The following is a 27095-nucleotide window of genomic DNA, read 5'->3' as shown; positions in this document are numbered from 1 at the left end:
ATAGAGTTATGTGAATGCATAAGGAACAAACACAATGTGCATCAGCCCATCAAAAATATGGCCAGAGCCATTCGCATTCTGTAGTGCCAGGGATGGTGAAAATATCTTAAAGAGAGCAAATGCTACTCAGGCGACACAGGCAACGCTCCTCAAAATCCAAAGGGCGGTAAAGTTGAAAAGGGGAGTAGAGAGGGATTGAACGATTCTTGCGGGTCATCGCAAGATGCTAAACGGCAAAAAGGCCAAAGATGAAACAAATTGTAGAAACAGCAGCGGCGGCTTCAATGGATCCAAGGAAGATGAAGCCAAAAAAGGAACCGGGGAAGTATGGACCCAGGTTGGCAAGAAAAAACGAAACGCTCGTTCAGATTGATTGTCATCTCTAAAAAAAATGATGTGATATATATCCTCAGGAAAGTCAAATATCACCCGAAACTGATGGACATTGGTGAGACCGTCAGCCCAATTAGGCGTTCCCAAAAACGAGATTGGATGCTGGAGGCGAAGAAGTTTCCAAGGGCTGAAAATTTCCTCTACAAAGTGGGCAATCCGTTAGGAGAAGCGGCGGAAGTATGAGCCTAGAAGCAGGTGGTAATATTAGCGTGTGGAAATCAAGCCATTTGAAATATGTGAATATCATATTGGCGAGGAGAATGGTGTGGTTTGTCACTGAGCACTATACTCATTGCAACCGCCAGGCAATTTTCCTTCAGATCGAAAATGGGCCACGCAACGCGATTCCTTTCCGTAGAGTTGGTCCATGAAAAAATTTGAAAGCGATGCATTAATAAAGATGCTGTTGGGAACCCACGATTCCTCACAAAATTTAGCACAAATTATGAAACCCATAATGATATCATGCGATGCTACCATGCCGAGGAGGCAACTCCCTGCAAATAGGCGGTCAAACTTTTGGTGCAATGAAGAAATTACGAAACTGCAGCCTGCATGCTTTCAGTCAAGAAGGATCTACCAATCACCTGAATTAAGACCAGACTTCGACGAGAAACGGGAAGTAAATTTGAACCCTCGGGTTAGGCTTATTAAACCCCTTAAACTCGCTGTTAAAACTAGATCCGACTGGTCTTTACGCGTGTTTGAAGCATGCATGATGGAAGGAGTTTCTCCTGCTCGGTGGAAGTGCCAAAAAATAAGTTTTGCTACCGAAGCCTAACAAGCAATCGGTACATCCGTCACCATACTGCCCCATTTGTCATATCAACATGGTCGGAAAGATGATGGAAAGGGTCATCTATAATAGACTTCCTCCTATCATAGAATATAGGGATGGTCTGTTGGAGCACAATTTTGTATTGGTCAAGCGCATTCCACCAGCGATGACGGCTGGAGACACGGTGTCATCTAATGAATGATATTTCGTGGTGACATTCAATTCAGGGAGCTGGGACTGGATAAAAAAAACTCATTATCTAAAACGGATGTCCCTAGCTATTTTACTAAGGTCTTCGAAAGTTACTTATCGAAAATGGAACTTGAATGCGATAGGGAGAGGGACCTAAGCCGCACACCGTCACGGCAGGAGTATCACAGGGTTAAGTGTTGGGTTCTCTCAACGCGATGTAGCATACAATGTTATCCTTGCCCTTCCCATGGCAAAGAAGGCTACGATAGTCGACTTTGCAGAAGATTTAGCCATAGCTATGGTCGCGAAACAACTTTATGACTAACTAACGAAACCATTAGCGCAATAAAAGCGTCGCTGTAGATGGTTCAGTTTGGCCTCACGGAACAAAAAGGAAAGGCGGTCTTGATTATCAACCGAAGGAAAAGGAATACGATTGGTATTGGTGGTCACATCATCGCCTCAAAGCCGATTATTAAATATTTTGTGGTGATGATCGACACGAAGATCAATTTCAAAGGACACCAAACATAAGAAAGCTGCAAATACCAGCTATCGCTGGCGCGAATGATGCCTGTAATTGGAGGACCAAGATACAGTCGCAGATTACTTGTGGCCGGAGTGTCAGCACCAGTTCGGGAGGAAGCACAATCATAAGAGAGCAATCGGAGGGGAGTAAACATTATTTACCGCTTAGGGGCCAAGAGTGTGCAACATCAAATAGTTTCCCCATATTGGGGTGTAGATTTAGTGACAACAAGCGAAAATTACCTACCATCTAACCCAAATCTTGTTAGAGCATTGTGGTTGCAGGAGGTATCTGCATAAAATTAAGGGGGGACGCGTCAAATTTTCAAAATTTAACAATATGCTATTATTAACTTCATTTAAGCAGATATCCTAGTGGAGAGTATTTTGAGACTTAAAAACCAGGCCGGCCATAATTTTTGTCTAAGGAGGTGGGTGTAACAGACAGATGGACAAACAGACAGGCAATGGACCAATTTTAATAAGATCTTGTTTTCAACACAACTTTAAAGGGATGCCATCTATATTGAATATTGCTATTGATGAATTCAATTTTGAAAATGTTTACAGTTTTATATGCCTGGGAAGTACTCTCTGCAAAGACACAAATGAAGACCCCCCCCCCCCCCTCACCAGTCATGCAGTGAACCGTATCTATGACTTTCGCCAAGGCCTTTGCAAGCATTGATACGGTTTGATGGGCTAATGCATATGCTGTTTTGCAGCGGCGAAGGGAGTTTTTCGAAACCGCTTCATCTGCGGTATGATGGGCGAATGGCCAGAAATATCTTACGTGGTGTGTTGCACGCAGAGCGGTAGTGAACCTGTGGAAAGATTTCGTTGCGGTTCTTTGCACCGGGCCGATTTCAATCACCCCCATGGAGAGTGTCGCCCTACAGGGCGATCAGACCTGACCTTCATCTAAAGTGGCGCTCTGAGAGCATCTGTTCCAGGAGAAATCCTGGAGAATGTGCTCTCGTCCCAGTAATTTGTGGTTCACCCCTTGTGGGAGTGTTATGATGGTTGTTATTGTGTTCATATCGACAGATTTCCTTGTGCGGCAGAGGTGTAGATAGGCATCGCATCCACTAGTATGAATGCCCAACATACAGCCAGCACAAACCAGCAGCCTTCCCTGCGAAATTATACTCCATAAGGATCTCGCTGGGATAGAGGAAAGCGATCAGCATCTGAAAAGATGGAAGGAGCACTTCACTATGGCTCTGAACCGTATCACTTCCAATGAAGTTCCAACTCCCAAAGATGAAATGGCAAGTCACTGTCACACATGAATATTGATAACCTAGACGATACCGGGATAGGCACGAGGGGAGGTTGTAATATTTTCAGTAAATTTCAATCAAGAAAATTCTTTCGAGCTCGATTAATATGAATTTGGGGTGCGCTGGTTGCAGGAGAACATTTTCCTTTGTTCACCGAAGTATACAAAAGATGCCGTTATCCTTTCAAACTGTATGGTGGGAACGATCTACGAGAGACCAAATAAGCCGATTTTCCGGATGAACATTATCATAAATAATAAAACATCATGGAAGGAGCCGATGGCACTGAATAGTTGGTTACACGCAGGCAACAAACCCCCTACAGCCTCGATAATTTGTAATGGACGAAAGGGCGAAGAGTCCTTGGAAGGAACCGGCCTGTTAAACCTACATGATACTGATCTGACACTAACCTAAGGCCTGCTTCTTGGAACGATGCTGGCTGAATCGAAAAGTTAGGGAAGACGATCTTACCTGGGAGAGTGGCACTCGAGAGAAACTAATAGCTATCATCAGAGCTACATACATGCCGCAAAATATTGCGGAGTTCAAAGAAGGTTCAAAGAGGAGTCCGCAGTACATTTGTAATGATATGTTCGTTGTCGGGTACACATATGTCATGAGGGAATTCAAAGAATCACTCCTATTGGACCAAATCACTTGCGCTGAGCGGAATTAGCAGAAGTCAGTGCTGAATGGTTTATCCCCAAATCTTTGCCATCATAACAGCATATCTCCTCAATGGACCTTTTTCCTTTTGTCAACGAATTTTGTTTGAAACTGTCAATCAATATCTACACACGCGCCACCTGCTTAATTTTAATATACAAATCACATCTAAAATTAGTCTAGATTTCCTCTTCCGAAACAATGAGCGCCTCTCAATTGTGTCGCTTGTGGCGTGCTAACAAACACTTAAAACTTCCCTGTAAGGACTTCTAAATATGAATACACTCCACCCCTCCCTCTGCATAATTAGGTCTGTTTGGTTTCCATTATGGCACTCTAAAAAACACATTGACACAGCTAGCGTAAGCAAACATCATTTAAGGAGCAAAATTCACAACTAATTTTCAGGATGATTGAGCAAATCCTTCGAGCCTACAAAGTAGGAAGCATATCAGGTGCTTACACATATGTATATGTACGTATAAATGTATCTATGCATACGAATCGATAGTGCCAAGCAGAGCTCGAACAGGCAAGAATGATACATTTCGCTAAGTAATCCTTTGATCCTGTGATGTATAGCGTAAATAATTGAGGTGAACTTCACCGGACGACTTTTGCCTGCCATTCTATGCAAAATTATTCGCTCCTGGCATGCAACCAGTGTACAGGTGGCAGAACACGCCGCGGTCCTGAAGCCCTACTATGTGAGGTTTCCGTGAATGAGTAAGGATTTCTGGTAAGTTGAACGGGTCTGAGCATGACCCCTTTGTGTGTAGCTTGAAGTCATTGCTCGTAAAAGGTTACAAGCAATAATTCTACTCTTCGATAAATATCGCCATGACGTACTGATTTTCTTACGATTTCATGAACACTTTTACCGGCAGAACAGGCATTTAATGAGGATTTAAAAATAAGCAGCACTTCAGGAATTTAGGATTCATTTTATGACCTACATTTCTGTTAGCTTTTAAAATGTGCTTAGTCATAAGGAAATGCTAATTTGATTATCGTAAATGAGAGTTAAACATGCTAAAGCTGGGGGACCCTTATTATATTAAGGATTATATAAGGACCCTTATTATTATAAGGATTTCTTATATCTGAACCTGACTCCGCGATGATTTCTTATAAAGTCATAATTCAAACTAACTCCAGGGAACTCTGAAAATCAGAACTTTCAAAAATGATTTACAACTCCTACCAATGGAAGATAATAAAGCTGCATTTCATCTCCCCAATAGGACATTACAAGTCACCATTTCATTCTTTAGGAAAATCCTTGTTTTCATCGGGAAATCCCCTACTAGGATTGAATATAAAATAAACAACGGACAGGAGGCTGCCCTGAATTATTCAGTAGCGTGGGAAATTGAAGGCTTTTTCCACAAACTTCTCACTCCGCTTTCTGCCATGTCATAACTCATCGAGGAAAGTTTTCAGGGAAAGTACCGAGACAAGGAGGGCAACACGACGGTAGTAATTCACCATGACACGAAATCTTTACAAAGAACCAGGAAATTCATTTAAAATTATTATAATAACAAATCGCTTGCAAATGAATGAAAGTTTGGAACAGAGAGTAATTTATCATGTTTAACTGGTTGCAGCAGGAGACGGCAGAAGGCATTCATGATGCAGTTAAAATCACGGAATTGCAATGTAATGAGGGTGCAGTTGTTGTGAGGTGGCTCTCAGGAGCTTTGGTATCCTGGTAAATTTGGGAAACTAGTTTTCTGACAATTAGCATTGCAGAGTACAAATCAAGCCATAAATTAAAATCGTTGTATTCACAGTGCACCTCCTGGTGTTTAATCTTCACTGTCTGTCATATTTATAATTATAATGAACATTTCAATTGCCTGGAGAAGTCTTACAGTATTCAAAAACAAATTAGGACCTTCCCTTGAATGTTATTCAACTATAAAATGTTCTCTTGGGGTGAGCGATGGATCTACAGATAATAACTTGCTTTTGGGAGAACCGAAAATCGTTCCTGTGGTGATGACGACGACAACGCGACATCGCATGGACTTATGATAGCCAAATGATTCGGAGTAGGTTGCACATGGGATGACAGCTGTGGCATTCTGTTACAATACTTTACCAGAGTGACCCATCTGCTCGCATAGGAGATCTTTAAGGGTGACTGCACTTTCTAGCGGAGATAGCGGCTTGCAGCTGGGACCCAAAATGCAATGACTCCATCAACAATAGCAACTGCGATGAAACAACCGGCAATAGTCGACATTTTTAGAAAAAGTGGAAATACACAACGTTCACCGCCATTCTACTTTAAATCCCCATGCAAGAACCGCGAAGTTACAACGGTCATTTACTGGAAAAGAGAGGAAGAAAGATTACTCATGAAATGCGAGGAGCTTTTACGTAAAATGAAGGCTACTACGATCATTCAGCGAAATATCTCTATGGATGCCGCACCAGCGAAAGCAAGAGATTGTTGAAAAGGAGTGGAGAAGAAAAACGCACCGCTAGCGTTGCCTCAGTCGGCTAGACGAGGAACAAACAATTTATAAAAGGAGGCGAGGGGAGAACAGCGTAGATCTGTTCCCAAGGACCCAAGAAAAATTTCGCGAAGTGACAATCAAACAGCGTCGAAAAAAGTAGGAAATTCAGCAACAACTTAAACTGAATAGACGGCAGCGACTCCACTCTAGCAAAGTTAAGGTCAACTACAATGTCAATGTCAAAAAATAGAAGGGGCAAACCAAGACCAAAGGCCTTTCTCATCAAACTGGACGGAGTTCTTTAAAAAATTCGGAAGAATGTCAAACCAGAAGACATCGGGGAAGACGTTATATCTTTCCGGAGGACTCGAACCCGCGATATACTTGTCGAGCTTGGATCGAACACTGACAAGCAGAGTACGTTCCGCGAGATAGTCTAGGGCAAGAGCTAGGAACGAAAGCAGTGGTTTTCAGGGTTGAATCAATATGTGCGATTGAAATAAGAGATCTGGATTATCTCACGAACACGAAAGAGATGGGAAAGGCGATAAAAAGAGATTTTTCAGGGGGATTACCCAGATTTGAGCAACTTCTAGGTGGGAGTACCGTCTATCGATTGCAGAGAACGAAAATTGACCACTGTTGGCAGCTTCGACCTTCTGTTTTAAGTGGTGGGCATACGAACATATTGCAGGAGATTGCACTGAGCAGAAAAGAAGCACTTTGTGTGACAAATATGGTCAACTGGAGCACAAAGCGAAGACTTGTGAGTCGGAAAAATATTGTATTCAAGTGAGCATCGGGAAAGTCGACGTTGGAAAATTGGCCGAAACTCTCTCAAGGAGTGCAAACGCGGACAGAAGATTTACGACTCGATCATCAATATAGCATAGCATCGTCTTAGAAAAAAGGCTTGGTATGGGACCTGTTTTTTGTCCATCCCATCTGAGCTGACGCCGTCGATATGAGGAGGAGTACTAAGGAATATCAGCTCTTCACTGTAAAAGAATTAGAGCAGGCGACCCTTTCCAAGAAAAACAAAAAAAGCACGAGAACCACATATTCCCAGCGATATATATAAGCGAATGCGAGGCGCCGTCAGCGTACCGTCCTCGCAGTGTGTTGGACAGGGATGATGCAATATTGATTCAATCGAAGAAGCAGGCCAAGCGGTGAAGCTGGTGAGGCACACAGTCGTCACTGTCGGCGAGTGGCGTTCCATGAGACGCTAGATATAAAAAACTATTTTAGTTTTACGAGATGGTGTTACATACTTGAGGCGCTGAAAAATGCCTTTCATATACCCGGCTACCTTTTCGGAATATCGAGGGTCTATTTAAAGGACCACGCCTGCTTTACAAAACCCGGGAAGGACAGCTCGAAATGAAGATCACATTGGGGGCCCTATTCTGAGTCTGGATCATTGGAATCCTTTATACGATAATCTTCTACAGCTCGAGAGGCCTAATGAATTGCGTCTGGTCGGAAACGTGGATGATATTCCGGCTCTGGTGGTCGCATTTCTGGCTACCTCATATCTTGTCGAAAGGAGGGCCAAACCATTGCCTCTTTCGCCATTTCATCACACGTCTGCCGGCACTTGGTCCGCACATTGACGAATTTCTTTATTCAAGGTTTGGCCAGGTAATAATGTACCGATGATATGGCTGATGTTATCGAAAATTTTGAGTAAATACGGTGGTCAATTTCTTCTATTCATAGAGTGGACGCGGCGGGGAAAACCTCAACTTGATGTTCATTATTATCATATCTGTATGTCATGTTGAAAGGATCCATGCCTCGCAAGAGAGGAAGCAAATATTATCAAATCAGTTAAGGTATTCAATAAACCACTCCACGTCCGCAACCACGATAGCATGGAGAACGACCTTGTCAAGCTCCGTTTTAGGCTTCAAATTTCTTCGAAATTTATCCTCAATAAAACACATGACATTTTACGTCGTTATATATCGCTGTGGCAGCAGCTCTTAGCTTCTCCGGAAAGCCCCCTCCCTACGTACAGTTGTCTGGCCAACTTCTGTCTACGCTGTCAAAAACCTTCTCGGAATGGACGAGAAGCAGATGGAGCGGAGATCTCTCATCTTCGCTCTCAGTTCCTCAAGATGTGGTCAACTTGTTCTCTATCTATCAAGATTTTGACGTGGGAACAATTTTAGATTTAGATTAACTATTCAACGAGGAGAGTGCCAAGCTCAGCGGTTTTGCCCACTTTGATGGCGACGGAAATTTCACTGCGGTAAAATGCCCCTGCGACCTATTAAACTGCTCGGCATGGTGATTGAGGATACTACCATTTACGTTGGAACCATGCAAACACTTGCGATCTCCTGCAAGTTTTTTCATGATCCGATATGCGAGCGATCTCACAATTGTCATTTCGGTCTAGGTAGATACAGCGAAAATTAATCCGACGTCGAATTCTCGATTACTTCTGGGAAGTCTTCCTAAATAGACTAATATATTTCCGCAAGAACTAGAGGACTGGTAATTGCATTTAGTCGCTTTTTACAAGAAGGCAAAGCTCCCAACTCACATTCCAATTAACAACTCAGCTGCAAACCATCCTCTGGGCTTAAGTAAATCCCTCGCTAAAATGGTCTTGGGACTGATTCTAACAGAGTTTGTAATTTCAAGCAACCGGACATTAAACATTTCTTAGTGAGGAACGATGGGTAATTTGATCCACCGCGTCTCCAGCCAAAGCACTCCCGAAGTCTGTTAAACTACCGAACCTATTCCGTTTAAATTTTCATTAATAATATGAGTCTGTTTCTTTATTCTGCCTACAGTCACAATGTGTGGTGGTTCCCAAGGCATCAATTGTCATCCCCATACTAGATAGCTGGCTTAAAGATAACCATCATCCTCCGGGTGATTTGCTGCACCGACTATAGACAGGCCATCGGCAAAGCCGGCAATGGTAGCCTCCCCTCGGACGGGAAGCACAAACACTCCATTATACACACCACTCCACAGCTCTCTCAGTACCGAACTATGACGATACACCCCTTGGGGCTCTGACGATACACCCTTTGGCGCCCTCATCAACCCCGTACCAAACAGTTCCCTTTCATAGGTGATTCACCACCAGAGTCGTCAAGTATCCAGGAACACCTATGACAACCAATGCGTCTTTAATTCCATCCCAGTGGGTATTGAATACGCTTTTGACAGTCAGTGCCAACACGACACAGCAACCTCCAAAGTTCAGTGTCTCTTTTACCAGGCTCATCACTGTGTTTATCGCATCCACCACTGAAACCCTACGACAGGCTATTGCCGCTTTTGACGGTCTGTTATATATGGCTCTCTCCATCATCTACCATATTGCAAACAGCAGACGATGTTGGATCTCCAGGTAGTTTATAAGGTTCGCGTAGCAATATCAATATTTGTTTCTTTTAGGCAGAGAATATTTTCTTCTTTTAGGCACGCCTCGGTCGGGCCTGGTCTTCACTGTCAGCTTCAAAGCTTTATTAGAGATATCATCCAAACCTTATTGTCACTGATCCCACAATATATTTCCCTCCGCTTCCCCTCAAATTTGCAAATTCGTTGCTGCACCAGTAGTTGGGTTACCTACTGGGACGTAATCGCCTTCTAAGCTTAGTAGCGCCACGTGCTTCCTTCAACCACTGGGTGATCTGAGTGATCTGGGTGTCTTTTTTATGAACGCCACGACTAGCTCTAGGGATGTTTCGAGCAGAATACATGCTCTCACATTTGTTATCCGGCTGCTCGATTCAAGAGCCCACTGTTTAAAATCACCTGTTATGATTATCGGTGAACGTTCTTTTGCATCCAAACTAGAGCGCTCAGCATTTGCTTATATTTATCAAGCATAACACTAGGTAGAGCATAGCAGCTGTATATGTGATCTCCTTTTGCTTTTGTTCTGGTGAAACCTTTTTCTGGGTACTTTACATTACCTTCCGTTATTTCCTGGATGGCTTGTTCTCCTCAAGGTTATAGCGCTACTTGGCCGGTTTAATTATTGATCCAAATGCCACCAAGGTGATTCCAATATGACTTTCTAATTATGGCCACATCGATACCTTTCTCGAGGATAGTTTGCAAGAGTAGATCCTGCGGCGCCTGGCAGTAGTTGATTTGTATCAACACCATCTGCGATTTGCACATATTCCGATCACGTGCTGCCGCCCGAAATGTGCCGAAGGTTATATCCTCCTTTTGTTTGTGCAGTCGGCCATGGGAGCACTGGAATCTTTGCAATGTAACCGAAATTTAGGCATCTGAAGCACCGCAATGCAAAGCCACTTTCTCACGAAGACGGCACATAATCTAGCCAATTCTTACCTTCTTGCCTATTTGTAGCAACCGAGAATGCTGCCTTCACTGATAGGCTGACGATATCGGTTTGTGTCCTACTGCAGACTCTCCATAATGTTTTTGTCGCTGACCCTTAAAGTCCAATAAGATCGAACTCCTTTCCCAAACCCTCGCGAACCATTACCTTTGTAGTCTGCTAGCCTTTGCTTCGGCTTCCTGTCCTAAGAACTTTTCAAACTGCCCGAAAAATTGTATACATCTTTGGATTTCTTGAGCCCCAACTTCCCAAATCGTCGTGTTGTGGATTTACCTTTACCCTCCTGAGAATACCGGCATATGATCCGGCGTATCCTCTGCCCACATTATCTCTCTTCCGTCCCCGTCGTCCAGGCTTTTCCTCAGTTTTGTTCTCCTCCAAGTTTAATAATAATAATAATAATCGTTGGCGCAACAATCCATATTGGATCAAGGCCTTGAAGTGTGTTAGAGCACTTCATTCAAGACCGTAACGGTACACCACAGTATACTGTGGGAGGCAATGTGGTCAGCATTGCGCTCGCCCGAGATCCAAGTTTACTCCCCTTTTATCCTGGTCGTTGCGCCTACCTGATGCCTCTTATCATGGTCTATATATTCTGATGAATATTCCGGCATTGTTTGATTGGCAGCTTCCGATTGGTCGATGATTCTTACAGCGCTTATACCTAGCTAGTCATAATATCCTCCTCTCCGTATCACGCTACACTCTTCCTATTGAATATAGCATTTTCATCCGGGGAGGCCTGTACCTGTAAGGATAAGGATCTGCGAAGAATGAAGCTTCTTCTGGTTTTCCGAAGCCTTGCACGGTAAATTTACCTCATTTGTTCTCCACCATATCCGGTTTTATTTCGAGATATCCTACCCATAGCCAATTTTTATCCACGAATGGGCATTGTTCCCAAGTACCCGGCCTTCGCGTAAGTATGCCCGTACACCCATATCTTCAGATGGGTGCATATGCATGCCGATAACACGTCTACCGAGCCACTGTACGTCTTTTTCAAGTAATTTATTAGTCAACCTAAGATAAATATGTCATTAAAAATTTCTACTTTAACTGGATTCCTCTTTATTTGGTTCAAGATCATGACTGCCAGCGCCTCCGCATCTATCAGAGCTAAACTTCTTCTTCCTGTCCATAGCTTCGAAAATTTCGAAATTTCCTTCGTGGAAAACCTTTGCATGGACCTTAATTTAGGTTCATATGCAGGACCAAACACTACACTGTGGGCTCTTCGACAATAGACTCAAAAATCCCCCTTATTTATTGCATACTATACGAAGGCATCTGGTGCCTGGGCAGCTAACACCCCCAAGTGGAATGAAGTATATGTTTCAAAATCCAATCAGAAAGCTCCCTCTGAAAAATAAATATGGGCTAGCCTTGGTGGTCGTATATGTATGGAGTACTTGGAAATTATTTCAATATTTCGATCATCCTGTTCAGGAATGTTTACCTATTTTTGGGCCTCAGGTCAAGTTGCTGTTCAAATCTCCACTTACTGTTGACAACCCCCCCCCCCCCCCCTTCCCCCAATCGCAGATAACACCCCTTCATTTGTTCAAATAAGTGGGCTACGTAACCTAAACCTAATGTTCTACCTTCAGATGGTGTTCCCTAATCATTAACTTATTCTTATCTTCTTAGATTTAGGAGCCACTCCTGGATACTTTTCGACCCACTTTCTTGAATTCTCGTCTCTCCTCGTAGCTCTCTATTTTCCTTACTATATCTATCCCCGTCCTAAGCCATCCGAAGCGATTATTTAACAGATACTTCTACCAAGGTTTTTCCAAAATATCCCCACGATAATTGGATTTACTCGGTTGGCGAGATTCCCTCTTTCGATAGGGACACATGTATACAACTATTGTGAGTCCAACAATTCCCACCCTCAATGTCCCATCCAAACTTCTGTTTTTTTAGATAAGGTCTAAACAACTTCTTAATTAAACAACTACTATTTTCACCGGAAATTTCCCAGAACTCGCCAATACCCGTAATTTGATGAGGATTACCCAAAAGACCGATTATCTCATCTTTTATCCTCCGCGAAGTATACAAACTCCGCTAAAGTTAATTTGGATCTGGTCATTGCTTCAGGAGATAATTTCCAATCCCAGCAAGTGTGAAACAATAGTTTATCATTAAAGTTCCTAGTCACATTCATTGATTGTCTAGAAACTAACTTTCCAGGAGGAGGTCATGCCAAATTTTGGTTTCTATTTACCAGCGAATGCCAACATTGCTACTGAAAATCTTATTCGCCAAAGTGCAAGGAAGTGAACGTCTGTATGTCGATAGACATCAGAACCCTTGAGTTATTTCCAAAGTCTCGTTCAGGTCAACTCAGCTCATATATCTTCGGTCTTACTTTAAATCAAATTTACTTTTTATCGACCACTGGATAGCTTCCGAAAATAAAACAAAAATTAGATTGACTCCTCCGAAACAAGATTACTGACGGTACTAGTACAAACTTCCCGCTGTGGATAAATTGTACTCCCCAATAAAAAGGTCAATATATCTCCCACGTCTGCAGAATAACATTTTCGCTCCAGACACTAGAGTTGTCCCGGATACATAAATTGACCCCCATTTTTCCTATGAGATGGATATCTGTTCAAAGATACGGTACATATACACCGGCAAGTATAAACATCTAACCGGATGTTGTAAGAAAATATCCTTGAGATATCTACCGTCGTAAAACGAAGTTACACTATTGTGCACTTGTACGGTAAGTGTAACTTATTAATCATAAAATTTGCTCCCCATGTTTTTCACGCTTTTGAATTTAGGTCAAGTCGTTTGCCTTAAGTTTCCCACTAGCATCAAGATGGAATGGGACTGTTTTCCTCCAGGAGTTTCCCTCGCCAATGCGGGAGTGTTCGGCCGAAAAATGGTTTGTGTATTATCGAATGATTACGCAAATAAATCCAGAGGGAGACCGTAATTCATGTTTTTCTTTTGCGTGTGAAAAAGGTATAAGGGATACCTTGGAATAAGTGAAAACTTTTCTTGAGTGAAAGTTTGCTTAGTGTTTCTACCTGGGGGTGAGAACTTCATGGTGGGTTTCCCATCTGCTTAGTGTAACTCTTATCGCATCGTTGGAAACTCATCCCCTTCCAAATATTGATCGACTTTGTACGGTGAATTGATGGATGAATAAATGGGTATACAAACGCCAAAGATAGTCAAGTTTAGGTTATTTGTAGGGTTGTTTCTTGATCAGCTCATATTACATATACATATCTTCTAAGCTTTACTCCAGTTTCCTGGCTGGTCACTTTGAAGAGTACTTCCTGATAAATGTATGGTGCAAAACAGCGAGCAGTTGAAAATAGTGAATTGACTATTACTTATGAGCATTCCTTTCATACTATATAATTGTCAACTTTCGGTGATCATACTATTTTATTAAAATAATAATGATACTAATCGTTGGCGCGAGGGTCTAGGCCTTGAAGCGTATTGAAACGTTTCATGCAAGGTAGCAACCGTACACCACAGGACCACGGTGCACTGTAGAAAGCAATGTGGTTGGCATTGGGTGCGACCTTTCGTGTATAAATGATCGGTAACCTTTTGCTTAAACATCGACTTCCTCATGCTGCATATTATTATAGGCAATCGCAACGTTTTTGTTTCTGGCTGAGGCCAACGGGAATTTGTTGATATAGTCATTAGATGCATATGAAAATTCGGCGTTCAAGGTCAACTAAAGCAAAATTAGCGGGGTATGTGACCGGCTGAGCAAGCTGGACCGTTGAGCAATTGAATTGGGAGAGTTGGTCAGGAATAGTCGCCGGTATAACACGACCTATTGCAAATGGCATTTTGACGGACAAGAGACTTAAATTTGCTCCACAGCAGATGATTTTGATTGAGTTAAGCTGTCAGAAGGTATCCCTGCGGAATTGGTTTTCCTTTCCGCGCTTTAAGTATGAAACGATTTGTCAATCTTTGATATATGCTGGTTCTTCTTCTTTTTCTTCAGCCTTTGTCCCGTTCACAAGCGGGGTTGGCTCGTCGTGATCGGTTTCGCCATTTGGCTCTATCGAATGCCTGATCTGGGTGCAATCTAGAGGTTTTTAAATCCCCATCCAGCGTATTAAGCCACAGTTGTTTAGGCCTGCTTTTTGGTCATTTACCATCGACTTCGACGTTCAGACCAATCTTGGCAAGTGAGTTCCCGTTAGCACGAATTGCGTGACCATACCATCAAAGACGCCTCCCTCGCAACTTTTCCACGATCGGTGCAACCCCATAATGATCGCGGATATCCTCATTTCGAATGTGATCAAAACATGTCACGCCATTAGTCCAACGTAACATCTTCGCCTCCATTACCGCAAGACCACGTTCATTGTCTTTCATAGTCAGACAACACTCAGAACCATACAGAGCAACAGGACGGACGAAGTTGTGGTAAATTTTGGATTTGAGACATTCATTGATACGTCGATCACAAAGAACTCCAGTTGTGGAACGCCACTTCATCCAGGTTCCGTTAATGCGTGAAACAATTACATAACGCAGTTCTCCTGGCTGATAGCGTTGACCGGAGGTATTTAAATGGCTCAGTTCTAGGCAGATCACTGCCGCTGACAGTAATTGTGCCTGTTTTATGGGAATCAGTCGTCAAAAATTCAGTTTTGTTTAGATTCAATTTGAAACCGTGCTGCATGAGGCGATCATTCCATTTTTGGACAAGTTCCTCGAGATCATTCGTTGGTTCTATTTATATATAACTCGTAGTAAATACATTGCATCTTCACGGTTTCACGGTTTCATACTAGGGCAGACGCAGCTCGCCAGACGCTGCTTCACCTTTGTCCAGGGTGCAGCGGGACCAAACCGATTCGCAGATATGAAATGTTCCATTATATAATTCGCAGAACGTGACATGGTTACGAATTCTTTTGAGCGTACATCCGTAAATACCCAAACAAAAAAAACAAGGCTTAAATTTGCTGTTCAGCAGATGATTTTGATTAAGTTAAGCTGTCAGAAAATACCCTTGAGGCATCGGTTGTTCTGCATAAGCGTGAAATTTAAAAGAAACAAGTCGGAAACCGGAATCTCGGTTCTTCAGGAGTGAAACTTTTGTAGATTTTGGTTTCATTTGTATATAACGCGTAGTGAATACATTTTATCTCTTAGGAAGTAGTAATTGGATGCGAAATAGGCAACTTTGACCTACAATAAATTTGTTTATAATAGTATGATTCCCACCAAATTTACCAAAACCTACATTACTGCAAAATTTTATGGGTCTGGGGTGGAATATGAATGATATGAAATTTTCAAAATCTAATAATAAGCTATTATTAACTGAGTACTATAGTTTTTTCAGATTTTTTGGATGGGTAGTTTCTGAGAACGGGTCCTTAAAATAATTGACACTTTTCAGCTCCCTCACTTCTCTTCTTTGCAGTCAAAGCCAAAACTAATACTCATTTCGAAAAGTAATTCACCACATGTGTGGCAGCTCACAGTTACCATCTTTCCACTAATTTTCTTTCTATAGATTATATCTATGTTTCTGAGAAAAGTGCGTATGACAGACAGCCAGACGCGGAAGAATGGGGAGACAGAGAAACAAATACAAGGGCACAAATTCTGGTAGAGATATTCTCACGTTTCAATGGTTGGTGATACTTGCGAACTCTAAAGGAGTCAACACGTATCGGAAGGGAGAATTATAATTAGTTGTAAGCCTCACTTTCGTCAGCCCCACAATTATCAAAAACTTGCATTGGCATGTCAACGAGGAGTACACATACAGCGATCAGGCTATCATTTAGAATGTAGGAATTATATGATGCCATGAAACAGAATAATGATGAGCTCGGTGACTAACAAACTTGACGCACAAATGTCCAAGGAGGTTTTTCTTGAAAACACATTATTATCGGGAAGCGAAGAAGAGTAAGTTTTACAGATCGCGGAAAATCGCAGTGAGCATGCGATACCTCCTTGAAATAGTTGGGACATTCCGGTTCCTCGCGTCGCTAATCTCTTTTGCAATCAATGGGTTTCGGAAAATACAAATGGAAACTACTACTACTCCACAGACTACACTCGACGAAAAAAAACTTTACACCCCTCTTTTGCATGTATGGCGACCTCCGTTAAACTCAATATTGAGCTATCTTACTTACTGCATGCAATGGAATTCACCGGTCCAAGCTTTCTATCAAATTTCGTATCGAGATAGTAACTGTGACACACAGACAGACGGACTTACAGAAAGGCCGACAGTAAACCAATGTTAACTATATAATCCGTCTGTCGTCCTTATAAACCCCAACGAAACTCCTCTTGAAGAGAAAGCTCTAGCTACAGCAAGGAATTTCGCCGAAAATGAGACACCAGAACCAGATGGAATCGCGTATTTCGCCTTGAAAGAGGCAGCCGAGACAGCACCAAGTATTTTTTGCCCAAGTTCTTACGGCATGCTTTAGAGAAGGAAAATTCCCCAAGCAATGAAAGCTGCAAAAGCTGATACTTAAATCGAAGCGTGGTAAACCATTGGGCGACCCCGCTTGATAAGTTAGGCCAACTCTCTCAATCCGGATGATGTCGGCATAACAGTAGCTCAAAACGCTTAGACGAGATCGAGATCTACGCAAATGATGCGATATGGGAGATCAATTCCTGATTAAAAAGGTCCGGCCAATGACTTGCTGAACTTAAGACAGAAGTAGTGCTTATCAGCAAAAGGAGGAGGGACATAACCTTGAAAATTAAAGTTTGCCAACAAATAACTTACTCCCAACCATCGCTTAAACAGTTGGGATTGACAAAAGACTTACTTCAAAAGACACTTTTGTGATTAGTGTTTTTCACTTTTACGTTTTCCTCTAATCACAATTTACTCTCGTTTTACCGGCCCAGGCATGCGCGTGTTCATGAGCGTTATCAGAGGATTTTTGTTTGCAAACGACAATGCCGGGAGACGAGTGAAATTTCACAGATCCATTAAGTAAAGTTCTCGCGGAAGGACTTGAATATACGCAATATTTCAAGGAGCTGGCAGGTGAGTATCATGGATAATGCCTAGTCGCTGGGAGCACAGATTCATCACAAACTTAAAAAAAACTTTATTTCTTTAAACTTTCGGATTCTCACAAAGAAAAGAAAACGTATTCACTATTCGGATAATCGATGAATTTTTGAACGACAAGAAAGCGTGTTGTGCGTTCACGCCGGTGGTCAAGACAGAAGAGACCGGCTTATCTCCATGCGGTTTCTTCCTGTCCCAACCAACGGCACCTTCCCACCGCTAGTCATCCACACCCGTGGCGAGCTCTAAAGAGCGGAGAGTTCGGCGCGCCATCTATTTGCTCGCATTCGCAACATTCCTGCGAATCCTGCCGCGCCACAATACATTGAGTGCGCTGCAATTAAAGCGTCTTCCATTGGTGTAAGGGTCTCGAGGATACTACCGAACATTGGTGGATCAAGACAAATTCGCCGTCGTCTTATTCCAAGGGTAGTTAGTTGCGTGCTACAGGTTTATCGCAAACCGAACTAGACTGTAGACAGGTGCTCGACATCCGAAAATGTTGTGGAGGTCATAATGGAGCCAACGGATGGTTGAAATCAAGTTGAAAACTGTTCACCAACAGCATAGGAAAGAGAATTCCGCGAACAAAAAAACAAGAAAGGGAGAAAATCATAATAAGCCGCAGTTAAGAACTGATCCAGCCTCGTGATTCATTGCTTCTTAGCAGTCCCATGAGGAGATTGGAGGAAGAGAGGTGGTTTGAGTGACTAGTTTTCAACAAAACTAGTGGCTGTCTTGAATTTGCCGTGAAGTGGAAATATTCGTGAAGGGTGCAGATGATGCAGATGATAAATTTCGAATGCCGCGAATCCTGCCGCGCCACATCACTCCGCCCCCAGAAGAAGCCAAGGGGTTTCAGCGACCGAATCCGGAACTGTGTTCCCCATCAGTCCTTGAAGCGAACGCGCCGTTGTTTAGGGTTGAACACGGGCTTCAGCCTGGACAGGGAGACCGCCTTTTTGTGTCCACCGATCTCGAGCTGGAAGAAATGTTCTCCCCGCTCGAGAACGCGGTACGGGCCTTCATAAGGAGGCTGCAGCGGCTTCCGGACGGCATCCGCCGAGAGGCAAGACTTGGCTCCAGGACGGATCGTCGCGTGCCATAATGGCGGCTTTCAGCGTCCGGTGCCAACGTTCTAGCATCCCATTGGATTGCGGGTGGTATGCAGTAGTCCGCTGGCGTTTAAACCCTCGGAGTTTGCCTAACTCCGAGAAAAGGGTGGACTCAAATTGCATTCCCTGGTCAGTGATGACCAGGCAGGGACGCCAAAGCGAGATATCCACTCTCGACGGAGGGCTTCGGCACATGATTGCGCCGTAATGTCTTTCAGAGGTATTGCCTCAGGCCACCGCGTAAACCTGTCGATGATTGTGAGACAATACCTATAACCGTGCGAGTCTCGCAAAGACCCTATTATGTCGAGGTGTATTGTGTGGAACCGCTTGGTAGTGCGGGGGAATGAGCCCACTTCTTTCCTTACATGCCTGGAGACTTTACACTTCTGGCATGCGATGCACTCTCTGGCCCAGGAATTGACATCCTTATTCATAGAGGGCCAGAAGTATTTCTCGGTGACTAGCCAATTTGTTGTCCTGATGCCTGGATGCGCTAAGTCGTGAACTGCGTGGAACACTTCCTTGCGAAAGGTGGCCGGAATGTATGGCCGACGTCCCTTTTCCGAGTCTTCGTAGCAGAGAGAGAGGTTTGAACCGAAGATTGGCAACTCCCGAGATTTGTATTCGGGGTAGGATTTGAGGCTCTGAAGTACTGCGTCATCCTCCTGCGCCTTGGCAATAGCCGAGAAATCGAGTGAGGCGGGGATGTTAACCTCGGAGACACGAGACAAAGCGTCAGCGACTATGTTGTCCTTGCCGGACACGTGCTGGATATCTGACGTAAACTGGCTTATAAAGCTCAGGTGTCGAAACTGACGAGGGGACGCTTTGTCGGGCTTCTGTTTCAAAGCATACGTGAGAGGCTTATGGTCCGTGAACACTGTGAACGGCCTGCCTTCTAGGGTGAAACGGAAGTATTTGATGCTCAAGTACGCGGCGAGCAGTTCTCGATCGTAGGTACTGTAGTTCCGTTCAGCGGAATTCAACTGCTTCGAGAAGAAGCTCAACGGCTGCCAAACTTGATCCACCTTTTAGTGAAGGGCAGCACCTACTGCGATGTCAGAGGCATCAACAAAAACGGCTAGGGGTGCATCTCGCAGAGGGAATGCCAAGAGTGTAGCGTCGGCCAGTTGTTGACGGGATTTGTCAAATGCGCGGATAGCTTCTTCAGACCACACGATCTCTCGTGTGTCCTTAGTTTTGGGGCCAGACAAGTACGCATTCAAAATGTACTGGTGATGAGCAGGCCTTGGGCAGGAAGCGACGGTAGAAGTTTAGCATTCCCAAGAACCTCCTCAACTCCTTCACTGTGTTTGGACGCGGGAAGCTTATTATCGCTTGCACCTTGTCTGGGTCGGGCTGTATTCCTTCAGGGGAAATGAAATGGCCGAGGAATCTCACCTGTTTTTGGAGAAATTTGCATTTCTCTACGTTTAGGACTAAACCGGCCGGAGACGTTGAATGCACTCGAGATGGGCTAAGTGCTCAGACTCAGTGGAAAAAGCGACCAAAACATCATCCAAATATACGAAACAGAAATCGAGGTTTCGCAGGACTGAGTGAATGAACCTTTGAAAGGTTTGCGCCGCATTGCACAATCCGAAAGTCATTCGGGTGAACTCGAAGAGTCCAAAGGGTGTACATATTGCCGTCTTTGGAATGTCTTCAGGAGCTACTGGGATTTGGTGATAAGCCTTGGTTAAGTCCAAGGTCGAAAAGATGCGGCAATTCGCGAGGTGATGCGCAAAGTCGTGGATGAGTGGAATTGGATATCGGTCAGGAACAGTCTGTGCATTTAGCCTTCTGTAGTCCCCACATGGGCGCCATTCGCCGTTTAGCTTAGGGACCATATGCAGTGGGGAAGACCAACAGCTGTTTGAGGGCCTGCAGATACCCTGTTGAACGAGTTGTTCAAACTCTTTCCGCGCAATAGCCAGTTTCTGGGATGGTAGAGGATGCACCTTCGAGAAGATCGGGGAATCAGTAGTGATAATGTGGTGCTGGACATTGTGCTTCACTGGTTTGGAGAGACTACACTCGGTAGTAATCTGGCTGAACTTTTGGAGAAGTGCCCGAACACGAGAGTCGGTAATGTCTTCTAAAAGAACGGAAAGATTATTGCCTGGGTGAGATACCATTTGTCCCGACGAATTAAGGTTGGTCGTGGAATCTATAAGAGACTTGTTTTGCAAGTCTACCAGCAATCTATAGTGACACAGGAAGTCTGCGCCTAGTATGGGGAAGCCACGAAAATGTCCTATGCAAGCCAAGACTTACGTCCACTTGCCTATGCCCGTATGTGTTTATGCGGGAGGAATTTGCTGCCGCCAGTTTGAGCGGTTGTGGAAATAGTTGATGTTGCCGAGGTACGGGAAGAACCGAAACCGCCGCACCAGTATTGATGAGGGACTTGCGCCTGCTGAGAGGGTCGTAAATTATTAGGCGACGTGGCGCTGCGTTCTGGGTGGCCGTCGCCAGGACCCCCGCGGACCTATTTTTTTGCGGTAGGCGTGAATTTACGAGGGATTGTACACCCACCTTGTCCGATGGCTGTTGAACGGCCGCTATGGTCTCTTGCGGCGATTTTGTTTTTATTCTTACCACTTTTTTTAAAACACAAAATTTTAATAAAATTGTAAATAATAATAACGCGGCGGTGTCTGTTTTGTTGATGGTTGTGGCGACGGCTACGGTGTTGACGCTGGTCTTGACGGCTAGGGCTGTAGTGACGGCGGCAATGACGCTGGTCTCGACGGCGGGGGCTGCAGTGACGGGGCGGCTTCGAATCCTGCGGCGAAAGTGGCTGCGGCAATGATGGTGTCTGGTGCTTTAGTGATGGCGTCTGGGGCTGCGGTGTCTGTGACGACAGCGGTGGCAGCTGCTGCGTCCGTAACAACAGACGTGGCGACGAGTCTATTTTAAAACGGCAGCGATAAAATGCACATCACACACTCAGGATTTGCATCACGGAATGCTGCTGGCACCACGAAAGGCTTCTCAAGATCTCCTCAATTTTCCCGACTATTTTGTGATACGGTGGCTGAGCTGGTGCTTTGACTCCTGCGGCGATGTTCGCTCCGGGGTCACCAATTTAGGAGCTTGTATTTAACAAAGTTCAATACACAATTTCAAACAAGTCGGGAAACCGGAAGCTAGACGCTTCAGGTATGAAAGGTTTTGTGTATTTCTTTCATAAAGAGATTTGGGTGTGCATTTGTCCCATTAGCATGTAGCACGTAAAATATGCATATATTATGTGAAAATGGCCACTTTCAAGCGATATTGACATTCATAGTCTTGAATTTGCAGAGGAGTGCAGATTTGACCTAGTATAACTTTGTTAGTAATAGTGCGATTTTCACCAAATTTGGCAGGATCATGATCTATACTGTAGCCTACATTGCTGCAAAATTTTGTGATTCTAAGGTGAACTTAAGGGGGGTTTTCCTGTCAATTACTAAAAATTGTAGTAATATACTATTATTAACTTTATTTGAACAGGTATCGATATGGAAGGTATTTCGGAGCCTAGGCACCATATAGGGGCAGCCTCCTGATTTTTTCCAGATTTTTCGGTTTGGTAGTTCCTGAGAATGGGTTCGTTAAAAAAATGACCACTTTCAACCCCCCGCACTCCGCACCTTTTCATCAAAAGTCAAAACTAATACCGGCTTCGAAAAGTACTAACCGAGACCTTTAATTTGATACCCCACATGACTATATTTGATGAAAAAAAAATTTACACCCCCCTTTTGCATGTATGGGGACCCCCCCTTAAATTCGTCGTAAAAGGATGTAACTCACTATATGCACGAGCGTTCACAGTTCCCACCTTTCTACCAAATTTGGTGTCAATCGCTACAACCGTCTCCGAGAAAAATGCGTGTGACGGACAGACAGACAGACAGACAGACAGACAGACAGACAGACAGACGGACAGACAGACAGACAGTAAACCGATTTTAATAAGGTTTTGTTTTACAAACAAAACCTTAAAAAGTACTCCTATTATAAATTCGGGATATTAGAAATTATACTTATTTCCGTCCGTAACTATTTTCTTTCTGCAGAAAACTCGTTCTTTTCACAATGACTGCCAACTGTCTTTTTTTTACTTATTATTATTCTTTTCATCTGACGTTTCTCGTCACCGACTCTGTTCTTCACTCTTGTAGCGAGGTCTGAACTGAGTAGAGCGCCGGTGACGTTATCTGTCCGCTGGTATTCGCGACATTCGAAATAAATTTCGAATGCCGCAAATCTTGCCGCGCCACAGAACCAACAACAACAGCTCTACCACCAAACCCTATTTCCACCTCCACGTGGTGACCGCTGGGATTTCCTTCTTTATGAAAACCAAAATGTACCAACTGGTCCTCCAGGTTGGGGGTTGGGTAGGGCTGACAACCCTACACGGAAAACCGATGTTACAAAGCCACTAAAGGAGCTTCGGATAGGATGGATCTTACAACGACGAAACCGGCAACGACAAAGGAATAACGATTTGCGCATTTTCTCATGAAAAGCGTACTCCCTGTACAGACCGAATGGCGGTGAGCGGCTAGAGATAACCTGTACCAATATAAGGCTGATGTAACAGCGTCGCAAGATGCGATGGACAGGGACCGGTTTCCTGGAGATGAGCGGCCATTCAGTAAATCATGTGCTCGGAGTAGGTCTCCTAGACAGCCAAAAAATGAAACCTGCTGTAAGTTTAGAAATATAAGCCTCATAAACATTCACGCCCCTATATTGGAGACTGCAGAGTCGGAGAAGGATACCTTCTACGAAGCAGTTGAGCCTGTCCCAAGTATGATATCAAAATCATACATGGAGATTTCAACAGCCAAGTAGGGAAGAAACCCGTATTCAGGCGATACGTCGGCTTCCATAGCTTAAATAAGGATACCAACGATAACGGACTGCGCATTATCCAATTAGCAGTATCGCACGAAATGGTTGTTGGAAGTACCTGATTTGCGCGGAAAGCGGTTCACAAACATACATGGGCCTCTCCAGCCGGAACCACTTTCAACCAAATTGACCACGTGCTGATTGAACGCCGCCACCTCTCACCCTTGATGAATGTCAGAACATATAGGGGGACCAATATAGACTCGGATCACTATCTCGTTGGCATGGTGCTCCGAGCTCGAATTACAGAATGGAAGAACGCTGCATACCGAGTAATTTTGCATTCTCAAAGGACGCGGACACGCGCAGAGACTTCACAGTAGGAAAAAAGAAGCCTGGGAGAACCAACAAATCTGCGAATTAGAAAAGTAAAGGAAGCAACCGTACCAGGCGCGGAAGTTTCACCAAAAAGTCAGCAGCCTTATACACATCGATGTTCATCCTGCCGAGACAAAGAGGGAAATCTGATTTCCGACAGAATAGGCATATTAGAGTGGGGGGTGATGAGCTACTGAAAAACCAGAACGTCGGAGAGTTGGAGGTCCCGCCAACTGAAGACGACGGAAAAATACTGCCACCACCAAGTGTAGGAGAGACAGTCCGTGCAAATCATCGGCTTAAAAATCATAAGTCGCCATGAGCCGATGGAATTACAGCCGAATTAGTTAAATATGGAGGCGACCAGTTACACCAAGTGCTTTATCAATTCGTGCTCAAGGTATGGGACAGCGAATCAATGCCTGACGATTGGCAACGAGGCATTATCTGTTTCATACATAAAAAGGGAGATATCACACAGTGCAGCAATTATAGAGGTATCACGTTGCTGAGTACCATCTGTAAGATATTCTCCTCTATCTTGCTAGGCCGGATAGCCCCATACGTCCAGAGCATCATTGGCCCATACCAAAGAGGCTTCACTCCTGACAAATCAGCAATATGTCAGATTTTCTCTTTGCGGCAAGCGATGCAGAAACTGTTGGAATATGGACACCAGTTGCACCATCTGTTCATCGACTTTAAAGCCGCCTAGCAGCCAGGGTAAAACTGTACACGACCATGAGAGAATTCGGTGTCCCAACGAAATTGATAAGATGGCTACGCTGACCCTGACCAATTTGCGACGCCAGATAAAAGCAGGAGGATCACTCTCAAGACCATTCGACATCAACAACGGTCTATGACGAGGGGATGCCCTATCATGTGTCCTCCTTAAACTGGCCCTCGAGAAAGTGGTCCGTGATGCTGAGGTAAATGCAAGAGGTACGATCCACTTTAAGTTCACCCAACTACTGGCCTATGCTGACGATATTGACATCATAAGATGAACGACCCGAAACGTACAAACTGCCTTCATCCAGATCGAACAGGCGGCGTGAGATCTTGGGCTGCACATTAATGAAGGCGAAACAAAATACATGGTGGCAACGTCAGCACCGAAAACCAACCAACCGATAACATCAAATCGCACTGGTCAAACGGGAGGAATAAAGATAGGTGACTACAACTTTGAGACCATTGATAATTTCTCCTATCTAAGGTCGAAAATCACAACCGATAGCAGTAACGATGATGAAATCCGCGCACGGTTGTTGTCAGCCAACAGAGCCTATTTCAGTTTACGATAACTGATCCGCTCGAAACGTCTCACCATACGGTGAAAGCTCTTACTGTGCAAGACAATGATCTTGCCAGTCTTCATGTATTCCTCGGAGACTTGAGTTCTTAGCAAGAAGAATTGGAGACTCTTGAGTGCGTCACTTAATCCGTATGGATGAGGATGCTCCAGCCCGGAAAGTCTATAAGGACAATGTCTATGGTAGAAACAGAAGACGAGGCAGACCCTGCCTAAGATGGAGCGATGGCGTAGGTCAGGACGCCAGACAGCTTTTAGGAATATCGAATTGGTGGACCTCGGAGCAAAACCGGGATGTCTGGAGTTCCTTATTAAGGCAGGCCTAGACCGGATACCAGTTGTTGCGCCGTTGATGATGATGATGCGAACTGGAGCCGCAATAAACTTCAAAAATATGTTAATATTATTAACTTTACTTGAACAGATATCGGTATAAAGGGGACTAAATGTCTAAATGTCATGCCATCATCATCATTTTTTTTAAATATATAATCTCTCTGCAGGGTAACGCCCGACTGGCAACCTCGTGGCCGTTCTGTTTCCCTCCGGCCGTTGGCGCTACCGACGGGCGGCGTTACTAGAGGTTTTTCGGTAAGCGTTTTCTCTCTATTTGTACATATACGATCTTCAGAATGTCCGAGAGTACCAGTTAGGCGGCGAGTTGCCCCAATCGAAGGAGGATCGCGAATTACTGATAACAAAACAGGACACCGAAGTTTCATTTCGATAATATGTCAGAGCAACGAAGCAAACTTGGAGATCGTGACAACGAATTACGGCTTAAACAAGGCAAGTATTACGTGGTACACCCAGTACCCCCACAGCAGAAGCAGTAGTTGCCCACAGGCGGAAATATACGCCATAAATAGATATGCCCCCTTCAACCTCTAAAGGAACTATGGGGAGCAGAGCATTGCTATTCTAACTGACAGTCAAAGGGCTATTGAAGCACTATGTCCTACCAGATGAATTCCAAACCGGTACGGGAATGCCTTAACAGACTGAACACGCTGGGCTCAACAAGTTCCGGATACTGTTGGCTCCAAGTTACATTAGTTTAGAAGGCAATGAGGCAGCGGTCAAACTGCCCAGGAAAGAAGCAGCGAGCCCGCTACACGGGTCAGAGCTATTCTGTGAAGTTCGAAATGCTTCTACGCAAAAAAATGAAGAAGAACGGTCAAGGGAACTGTGCTGAGCGAGCTTACCAGGAATGGAACAATCCAGGGTACTCATGGAGGGATACGAACACAAGCGCTCGAAAAATTGTTTAAACCTTGCCCAGAAAAGCTGGTCACTGCAGACTAAATTATCATCTGGGGAAGCTGGGCAGGAAAGTTGAAAGAGGTGGAATCCTGAAGCTAATCAGAGCTGCAGAGATTGAGGGCCGATTTTAATGGACGCAAATGAGAAACGCGCTCCTTCTAGTTCTAACGTGTCCTGAGTGTCAAGCTCCACTTCCCATTCAAAAGGGTATATGGTAATCGGTTTTCAGAAAACATTGCAAAACTTTTTACTAATTGTTTTCCTTAACTATCCACTATGTTCTTGATTAATGTACATATAAATGTATACGTAGCCGTGTACCCCTCAACAAGAATGTTTAATTATTATGAAAGGATGTAATCACATTGCTATTTTTATTGTACACTCAGCTCTCAAATTATCTCTAATAAATTAAGATTCACTTAAA

This window comes from Hermetia illucens, chromosome 4 (genome assembly GCF_905115235.1).
Source record: "Hermetia illucens chromosome 4, iHerIll2.2.curated.20191125, whole genome shotgun sequence".
Classification (NCBI taxonomy): Eukaryota; Metazoa; Arthropoda; class Insecta; order Diptera; family Stratiomyidae; genus Hermetia; species Hermetia illucens.
This window is presented reverse-complemented; position numbering follows the sequence as displayed.